At 57.5% G+C, this 10,167-nt stretch overlaps 1 long non-coding RNA gene across 3 annotated transcripts; it reads right to left on the reverse strand.

The window, feature by feature from the left end:
• Window positions 1-251: 251 nt before the first annotated feature.
• Window positions 252-6,050, reverse strand: LOC111759174 (uncharacterized). 3 transcript variants are annotated; one of them, XR_002793256.3, is made up of 7 exons: window positions 5,696-6,050; window positions 5,404-5,495; window positions 4,154-4,296; window positions 3,548-4,035; window positions 3,112-3,162; window positions 1,683-2,054; window positions 252-1,427 (listed from the first exon to the last, which is right to left on the reverse strand). It is a non-coding gene; the product is annotated as an uncharacterized lncRNA (long non-coding RNA). The 3 variants fall into 3 exon arrangements; XR_011646460.1 differs by having other exon boundaries at window positions 4,154-4,230; window positions 5,696-6,048; XR_011646461.1 differs by lacking the exon at window positions 3,112-3,162 and having other exon boundaries at window positions 4,154-4,230; window positions 5,696-6,047.
• Between the last annotated feature and the right edge of the window lie 4,117 nt (window positions 6,051-10,167).

Here is a 10,167-nt window from a genome sequence, read left to right on the forward strand (position 1 = left end):
CCCACATGGGAAGTCCCAGGTTTGGCTCCCAGTGTCTCCTAAAGAGAAGATGAGCAGACACAAAGAGCGTGTGAGAGCAGACAGCACAAAAGACTGGGGGCGGGTAGGCAATAAAATAAAAAATAAATCTTAAAAAAAATAAGAGATGGAAACAACCTAATTATTAGCAACCGACAAATGGATAAAGAAGGTATGGTATATTCATACGATAGAATACTATTCAGCTGTAAGAAGAAATGAACTTGGGGCATATGACAACCTGGATGTACCTCGAGGACATTATGCTGAGTGAAATAAGCTGGACACAAAAAGACAAATACTGCATAGTTTCACTAATATGAACTAAATATGATGAGTAAACTCATGGGGTTAAACTGTAGAGTGTGGGTTACTAGAAGATAGGATGAGGGCTGAGAAGGGGAGCTGATGCTGAACGTATGTGGAATGTTTAGGAAGGGGAATTGTAAACGTGGGGAAAAGGTTAGCGTCGGTGGTATCACATTATAGTATTATCCACACTGATTTATAAATGTGATTCTGGCTGAAAGTGAAAGCCTAGGGAGGTTAATGTCACTTGAAAGAAGGCCAGAGGACAATCCAGGGACTGCACACACAGTGATTTTGGTGGTTGATGATGACTGTGGTTAATAGTACAAATACAAGAATGTTCCCCTATTACAAGGTAATAAGAATATGGAGGAAATAGATTAAGTAGGGAAGAATTCTTGTTTATTGTTATTATTGAAATAATGAAAATGCTCTAATAGGGACTGAAGTGATGAATGCACAGCTATGTGATTATGCCAAATACCACTGATTGTACATTTTGGATGAATTGTATGCTTTATTAATATGTATCAATAAAACTGATTTGTTAAACAAAAGAATATGGAGATACATGGGAAAAATACAACTAATGTACCCTATGGACTCTAGTTAACAGTAATAGTGTAATATTTTTACAGCAATTGCAAAGAAGGTAGAATCCAACGCTAAGGGCCAATAATGGGGGCGTGTAAATGAGGATGGCGTTTTTCCTTTCGGAGTAACCAGAACGTTCTGAAATGGACTGGGCTGATGACACCACAACTCTGCGATGAACCTGAGGAGTGTGCCCGCCGGATGGACGTACAAGGCAGGGGCCGTGCAGCACGGCGGACCCTGAGGTGCGGGATGGACTGTGGTCAGCGAGACAAGCAAAGTCCTCTCGTGACCTCTAACAACTACACAACACCACTCCACTACACGGAGTTCGTAAGAGGATTGTTTGTGGGAAAAATACACCAAATGCAAGCTGTGGACTGCAGACAGTAACGTCAGGACAACGCTCTTCCATCATTTGCAACAAAGGCAAAGCGGCGGTGGCGGAGAGCGCATGCGAACGCTCCGGGTGTGCTTGTTTGCTTCTTAGCTCATGACTTCTAAAACTAAAAAATAAAGACAGTTTAAAAATCAGCGGGGGGCTGTGGGAAGATGGAGAAGGGAGCGCCAGGGTCGGTCTCTCCACCAGAGCATTAGCAGACAGGAACGTCTGCAGCCGCCCCTTCGAAACTCTGTAGTGAGCGGAACAACGAGCAGCAGGGAGGAGGCCCGCCCCGCGCCCGCGCAGACCCTGGGGCCGGTTCCGGGGAGAACAACGAGCAGCAGGGAGGAGGCCCGCCCCGCCCCGCGCCCGCGCTGACCCTGGGGCCGGTTCCGGGGAGCAGCGCGCCGTCGGCACGTCCTGGGCGTGTGTCCGTCGCCGCCCGCCGTGGCCGCAGGCACTCGCCGTCCGCGTGGGCGCGGCGGCCCGGGGAGCAGGCGCCCGCCGGGGACTCTGGGAAACTGCTGCCGAGGACGAGGGGGCGTTCCCGCTGCCGGGGCCCACGGCGCATGCCCAGGACCCGGCGCGTGCGCAGAAGGGACGAGGAGGCTCCCGCTGTCCGGCCCGAGCTGCGCTCCAGGCTCCTCTCGGGCAGGTGCTGAGGAGGCCGCCGGCCATCTGCCAGGACTGGAAAGGGCTCCCTCTTTCCTTTTCCTTGTTTCGTTTTTGTTGTTGCTGTTGTTGTTAGCTCCTGGCATTCAAGAAAAGCACAACACTAGCCATATACACACCAGCTTAAGGAGGAGATGGCTCAGAATCTAAATTCCCAGTGATAACACACTAAAATATCAAAATGACCAGGTTTTGACAAAAGATTACACAACACACAAACAGACAAAGAAGACTAAAAGCCTTAGAAACCATCGATAAGAAAGACCAGACCTGGGACATACCAGGCAAAGACTTTAATAAAATGATCTTTAAAAATGCTCAAAGAACAAAAGGAAAACACTGACAAAGAAGTAAAGGAATTCAGGAAAACAGTAGAACATATTGATAGTAAATATCAATGGAAAGATAAAAATTATGAAAAAGAACCAAAAAGAGCTAAAGACCACAGTAACAGAAATTTTTAAAATTTGCCAGGGGCGTTTGACAGCAGACTGGAGCTGGCAGAAGAATTGCCTGGTGAGCCTGAGATAAGCCGTTAACTCACCGACTGTGAGGCGGGAGTGACCTCCAGAACCTGTGGGCCATCATCAAGCTTCCCAGGATGCTCACTGTGGGAGCCCCAGAGGAAAAGGACCAAAGAAAGGACAGAGAATATCCAAAAAATACAGCTGAAAATGACTAAAATTTAATGAAAGGCATGAAAACATGCATCCATGTGCACAACAAACTCTGAACAAGATAAACCCAAATAGACCTAAACTACACCATCTCTTAATGAAATTGAGTGATAAAGATGAAGAGAGAATTCTGAAAGTCACAAGAGAGAAGCAACATGTCACAAACATTGGTGCCTCAATAAGATTGTCAATTTCTCATCAAAAACCAGAGAGGCTAACAGGCAGTGGAAGTCACACTGAAAGTGCCGCCCACCAGGAATTTCGGGCGCAGCAGCACTGTTCAAAACGAGGGAGGGATTAAGACAGATAAGCAAATGCTGAGGAACTCGTCACCGCTAGATGAGTAAATGCAGACGGGAGTTCCGAGGGTTGAAAGGAAGGGCCATACGCAATTGACTGAAGCCACATGAAGAAATAAAGATCTCTGGAAGAGATGATGACATGAGTCAATATAATTACCATTACTACTGTGTTTTGGTTCGTAACTCTATTTTCTCCTTCCTGGAGGATCTAAAAGGCAAATGCACAAAATGCAGTGGTAAATCATTGGTTTTGGCCTCGTAGTGTATAAACATGTAGTTTGTGACAAGAACTAGGTGAAGGTGCGGGTACAGGGGCCTGGAGCAGCGCAGCTTCTACTGAAGCTAGGCTGGTGTCAAACCAGACGAGATGGGCACAGGTTTGAGGTGCTGCCTGTAAACCCCTCGGTTCCTCAGAGAAAGCGCCAAGGAACACGCAAAGCTCACAGAGACAGAAAGTCGAGGGCAGGTTACGAGGGGCCAGGCAGGTGGGGAGCTAGTGCAGAGCGTAGGGGTCTGTTGGGGAAGGTTCTGGCAGCGGAGGGTGGCGAGAGCACCACAGCACTGGGCGTGATTAACCCCACCGAGGGGCGCACCTGGGAGGGCTGGGGGAAGGTGGGTGACGTCTGTGCACCCCGCCCACCTCCTGGGTCCCGGGGCGGGAGGCCAAGGGTGCACCGGGCGCAGAGTCAGACGCAAGCTTTATCTACCGACGCTACGACAGGAGAGGGTCTCCAAAGGCGGCGGTCCAGAGAAGGAGGACGGGGCCCTGCAAAGCGGTCGGGAAAGGGGCAGTTTAGAGGGTCTCAGAACAAGACATTTCCTAATGGAGCCCACAGACGGGGTCTGGTGGCGTTGCTGCAGGGAGGGAGGGCACAGCCTGCACTGGCACAGGCAGCGCTCACCCGCAGACTTGTTACATTTTTTAAATTTTTATTTTATTCCCCCCTCCCCTTGCGGCTTGCTTGCTGTCTGCTCTCTGTGTCCATTCGCTGCGCGCTCTTCTGCGTTTCTGTTTGTCTCCCTTTTTGTTGCGTCACCTTGCTGAGTTGGCGCTCCAGGCTGCTTGTGGGCCGGGGGCTCTCTGCAGCGCAAACACGAGCCTGCCTTCACAAGGAGGCCCCGGGGCGAGAACCCAGGGCCTCCCCTAGGGTAGACCGAGCCCAATTGATTGAGCCACAGCCGCTCCCCAGGCCCCTTACCTGTGAGCAGTGTCCTGGGCGTGGGGAGGGGAAGCCGGGCCTGGGGACTCACTGGACCCCACAGCACGTTTCCAGAACTAAAAAACGAAGAAGAAACTACAGAGATATGACGGTGAACTGCAACCCGCGCTTCCAGGTGGGACCTAAGACGAGGAGAAAAGGCGCAGAGGCGGTTCCTGGAACCCGCGTGGGCTCGGAACGCAGACTTCTGCCAGCCTTACGTTTCCTGACCTTGCAGTGCGCTGAGGACTGTCCTTGTTCTCAGGACACGCACGTGGGGCTCTCCCGAGGGGCGGCCGTGGGCGGGCAGCCCCCTCGCGGATGCGCGGGGAGGGGGAGAGGGCACAGGATGGGCCCTGCGCGGGGTCTGCTTGTCTTTGTAACTGCCCCATAAGTTTGAAATTGTCTCAAAATAAATTGTTTTCAGTCTTAAAAGATAAAAGGGGCACAATTCAGTACTGGCGAGCTCACACAGCGCGTGACCACCGCGGAACCTAGATTTCCTGCATTTTCATCAACCCCGGACAAACCCGCCCCCCTCCCGGCAGGGCCCTTCGCGCCCGAGGCCTCCAGGCCCCGCTTCCTGCCGCGGCCCGCGTCGCGCTCTCCGGGGCCAGGCGGGTCTGGGGGCCGGGGCCGGAACCCCCGCGGCCCAGGTTGGGGGTCCGCGGACGCCGCGCACGGGGCTGTGTCCCCAGGAGGAGCGACCCCGCCGCCCCCACCTCCTCCACCGCGCTCCCTGCGCCCCCGGCCAGAGGGGCCGGGGGGACGCGCCCTGCAAAGAGCGGAGGGCGCTGGGACCCGCTGGGCGCCCCCGCCCCAGGGCCCGCAGTGGGACCTCGCGGTCCAGGCAGGACGGACAGACCCCCCGCTGCCGAAGTAAAACGAAGGTGGCCCGCTGGTAGGTGGGAAGGCGCCAGGGCGGCAAGGGAGGGCGAGAGGAAGGGGGGCGCGGCCTTCTGCCAGGGTGGCTGCGAGGCGACCCTGATGGACAGAGAAGAACCGAGCAGCGAAGGGAGCGAGCAGTCAGCTCTCGGGAGTTCGCGGAACAGATGACTGGATAGATACGGAGAGGTCGATGGGGAGGATTCAGGTGGGCGGCAGGTGTTTAGACACAGCTTTTGACTGATAGGTGGGGGGGCTGCCTCGTGGGCGCGGAGATTCCGTCTGGGGTGGTGGAAGATTCTGGCCAGGGAAGGGGGTGACCGCGGCACGACACTGTGAACTTAACCAACGTCACTAAATTGCACCTTAAAAATGGCTAAGATGGCGGGGAATGTGGCTCCAGTGTTTGAGCGCCTGCTTCCCACATGGGAGGTCCTAGGTTTGGTCCCTGTGCCTCCTAAAAAAAAACAAGAACGGTTAAAATGGAAAAGTTTGCTACTTCTATGATACTACATTTCCATTTTTATATTTTCTAAGATTCATTTTTTATTTCTCTCCCCTCCCCTGCCCGCCCCCCCCCCAAGTTGTCCGCTCTCAGTGCCCACTCGCTGCGGGATCTTCCGCGTCCGCCCATGGTCAGCGGCGCGGGGCTCTGACCTCTGGCCGCGGCGGCTCTCGGTGCAGGCGGCGCCGCTCCTGGGCAGGCTGCTCCTTCTCCACGCGGGCAGCTCTCCCTCCGGGGCGCACTCCGTGCACGTCGCGCCCCTGTGCGGGCACCTGCTGCAGGCCCTCCCCGCGCGGCTCGCAAGAACAGGCGCTGCCCCGGACAAAGGCGCGCTGTTCACGACCCAGCCCCGGCGCGTGGTCCTCCCCCGCTCGCCCTGGCTGGGCGCCGCAGGGCGTACAGCCTGCCTGGAGCTGTGCCGACTCCCAGTCCTGCGCGCCCCGCGCTGCGGCGGCTGCGGCGCTCGCGCTGCTCTCACCCCTGCTGCGGCTTTCAAATTTGGCACCACCTGCACTCCCGGCCCCGCCCCCAGCACTCACCATTGGCCCTTCTTGCTCTAGCCCCGCCCCCAGCACTCACCATTGGCCCTTCCTGCTCTAGCCCCGCCCCCAGCACTCACCATTGGCCTTCCCTGCTCTAGCCCCGCCCCCAGCACTCACCATTGGCCCTTCCTGCTCTATCCCCGCCCCCAGCACTCATCATTGGCCTTCCCTGCTCTAGCCCCGCCCCCAGCACTCATCATTGACCCGCCTTTGCTCTAGCCCCACTCCCAGCACTCACCATTGGCCTTCCCTGCTCTAGCCCCGCCCCCAGAACTCATCCTTGGCCCTCCTTGCTCTAGCCCCACCCCCAGCACTCACCATTGGCCTTTCCTGCTCTATCCCCGCCCCCAGCACTCCTCATTGGCCCTTCCTGCTCTATCCCCGCCCCCAGCACTCATCATTGGCCTTCCCTGCTCTAGCCCCGCCCCCAGAACTCATCCTTGACCCTCCTTGCTCTAGCCCCACCCCCAGCAGTCACCATTGGCCTTCCCCACTCTAGCCCCGCCCCCAGCACTCCTCATTGGCCCTTCCTGCTCTATCCCCGCCCCAGCACTCATCATTGGCCTTCCCTGCTCTAGCCCCGCCCCCAGCACTCATCATTGACCTGCCTTGCTCTAGCCCCACTCCCAGCACTCACCATTGGCCTTCCCCACTCTATCCCCGCCCCCAGAACTCACCATTGGCCCTTCCTGCTCTAGCCCCGCCCCCAGCACTCACCATTGGCCCTTCCTGCTCTAGCCCCGCCCCCAGCACTCACCATTGGCCCTCCTTGATCTAGCCCCACCCCCCAGCACTCACCATTTGCCTTCCCTATCTCTAGCCCCGCCCCCGGAGCCCATCATTGGCCCTCCTTGCTCTAGCCCCACCCCCGGCAGCCACCATTGGCCTTCCCCACTCTAGCCCCGCCCCCAGCACTCCTCATTGGCCCTCACTCATTTCTGGACCACTTTTCAAATTCTTGGGGCGCCAAAGCCACTGGAACCCCTACCTTACCTGCTCGAACAGGAGAGTCCCCTCTGGCTTCCCTTTGTGAAAATCAAAGGTAACGCTTTCCCACATGTGGACTACAAAAGGAAAGCTGAAAATGTAGCGCAGGATGTACAGCGCGTGAAGCCTCACCTGAAATGTGGCTGTGGGTGATGCTGCATATGTAAGACCGTTTTACTTTGAAATTGAATAAATGCATGTTAATGTTACAAGATGTTAATATCAGACAAAATCAAACAAACAAAAAAACAAACATTATGCTTGATGAAAGAAACCAGACACAAAGTTCTACATGTTGTATGATTCCACTCATATCGAATGCAAATCTAAATCAATTTATGAAGCTGGAATTAGATCAGCGGTCTGCAGGGTCGGGGAAGGACAGAGCCATTGAGAGGTGACTGCCAACGGGTGTGGGGATTTTGTTTCTGGAGTAGTGGATTGTTCTAGAATTTTGCGGTGATGAATGCACAATATTGTGAGTACTAAAAGCCGTTGATTGTGCGCTTTGGACACGTGGCTCGGCGTGTGAATATATCTCAATAAAACCGTTTTTTTTAAAATCCCCTGGAGTTGCATCACGTGGCCCTGACCGCGTGGGCAGATGCTTGCTGAAGTCACGGGGCTCTGCTCTGTAACCCACGGAACTCGGGGTGCAAAGCGAAGCGCGCGGCGCTCTGGCTCCCAGGAGCGTTTTTCTATAATTCCCTTTAATTCCTGGCTCTGAGCCCGTTGCTAAGGCAGAAAACCTAGTGTCCTCGGCCGCCGCGGGAGCACGAGGGGGCGCAGCGACCGCCCGGCTGTGCGCGGGGGTGCCTCAAGGCGAGCGCCTCGCGATCCCCCCAGCGCCCCCCGACCCCCCAGCCCCCCCGCGAGCCCCCGGAGAGCCCCCCAGCCCCCCACGGCCTGCGCGAGGCCCGCGTCCCCCACAGGCCCCCAAGCCCCCGCGCTCCCCGCGAGCCCCCCGCGCCCCCTCAACCCCCCGCGAGCCCCCGGCGAGACCCCCGGCCCCGCCAACTGGGAACGCCGCGGCCCCCCGCGAGGCCCCCAGCCCCCGCCCCCCGCGCCCCCCCCGCGCCCCCCCCAGCCCCCGCAGCCCCCCGCGAGCCCCCCCAGCCCCCGCGGCCCCCCGCGCCCCCCCCGTGCCCCCCCGCGAGCCCCCCAGCCCCCGCGGCCCCCCGCGCCCCCCTGTGCCCCCCCAGCCCCCGCAGCCCCCCGCGAGCCCCCCAGCCCCCGCGGCCCCCCGCGAGCCCCTCAGCCCCCCCAGCCCCCGCGGTCCCCCGCGAGCCCCCCAGCCCCCGCGGCCCCCCGCGCCCCCCCGTGCCCCCCGCGAGCCCCCCAGCCCCCGCGGCCCCCCCGCGCCCCCCTGTGCCCCCCGCGAGCCCCCCCAGCCCCCGCGGCCCCCCGCGAGCTCCCCAGCCCCCGCAGCCTGCTCGAGGCCCGCGTCCCCCACAGGCCCCCAAGCCCCCGCGCTCCCCGCGCCCCCCCAGCCCTCCTCTGACCCTCCCCGCACCGACAGCGCCTGGCCCCCCGTTTTCCAGGCCCGCAGAGGCAGCCCCAGACCCTCCTGCCCCCCGAGCCCCGCCTCGCTCTGCGCCTGCGCTCCCACCCTGTGGGGGCCACGTCGCCCGTGGGAGGCCCGCGAAGCCGCACGGGGCCGCGCGGAGCCGGCGAGTCCAGAGACGAGCGTCCCCGCAGCTCCAGGGCGCAGAGGCCGGGGCGACGCGGGGCTCGTGCGGGGCAGGTGGGCGCGACCGCGTGGGACCGCCCGCTGTGCGTGGACGGGGCGCCGCGGCTGCGTGGAGTTCCCAGCTTCACAGGAGCCCCCGCGCGGCTCGGCCACCTGCGCGCACCCGAAGGTGTAAAGACAGAAGGCGACGTTCCCACGCAGGCGCCTTTCATCTCCCCCCACGGGAAGCGAGAACTCGGAGCCTGGTCGTGCTCCCCCCACGGCTCTTCTCTTCCACGCCAGGAGCCCCTGCTCGCTGGCACCGCAGCTCCACAGCGAAACCCGAGTGCAAGGGCAGGCAGGAAAAGTAGAGGTGGAAAAGCCAAACACAAAACTTAGTTCTTATTAAAAGTGAGAGCCTTGGTTCTTCGAATTAGTCAAGGACATGGTTAAGTCAACATAAAAACAGGCAGCACAGGAAGTTACTCTAAGACCCAGCTCTCGGCCTTCAAGGCCAACTGCTTGGAGATAAGGAAAACCTTTACAACTTCTTAGGAAGCGGATCCTACTGGGGGCCACAGCTGACCCGGAAGGCGCTGGGACCAGAGCAGGCAGGGGAAGGGAGCTGCCACCCGCTCCAACACGGGGCACAGACTTTGGTGAAGGCAGTAACTTAACGTTTTATGGCCTGGTAACTGTGGGCTTCTACCCCAAATAAATACCTTTTATAAAAGCCAACAACACAACCAAAAAAAAAGAGCATGCCCATAATCCAAGAAAAATTGTTTTAATATTTTTAACAGAGAAAAAAACCCCACAAATTCTAGTTTTGCATCATTATACTATTGATACTAAGGCTCTTTTAAATTAAAAATCTTACGAATAAATCCACCAACTCTTACCAAGTTTTTTTTTTTTTTAAAGATTTATTTATTTATTTAATTCCCCCCCTCCCCTGTTGTCTGTTCTTGGTGTCTATTTGCTGCGTCTTGTTTCTTTGTCCGCTTCTGTTGTCGTCAGCGGCACGGGAAGTGTGGGCGGCGCCATTCCTGGGCAGGCTGCTCTTTCTTTTCACGCTAGGCGGCTTTCCTCACGGGCGCACTCCTTGCGCGTGGGGCTCCCCTATGTGGGGGACACCCTTGCGTGGCATGGCACTCCTTGCGCGCATCAGCACTGCGCATGGCCAGCTCCACACGGGTCAAGGAGGCCCGGGGTTTGAACCGCGGTCCTCCCATATGGTAGACGGACGCCCTAACCACTGGGCCAAAGTCCGTTTCCCTTTACCAAGTTTTGACCACAAGAAATAAAAAGCCTTTTTTGCAGATCTTCTATACTTTTCATATCCATTCAGGATTGGCTTATGTTTTCCTCTTTCTCACTCTACAACGAGCAGTCATTTTACTTTAGCACAGAACAACTTCTTCCG

This window comes from Dasypus novemcinctus, chromosome 19, assembly GCF_030445035.2.
Source record: "Dasypus novemcinctus isolate mDasNov1 chromosome 19, mDasNov1.1.hap2, whole genome shotgun sequence".
Classification (NCBI taxonomy): domain Eukaryota; kingdom Metazoa; phylum Chordata; class Mammalia; order Cingulata; family Dasypodidae; genus Dasypus; species Dasypus novemcinctus.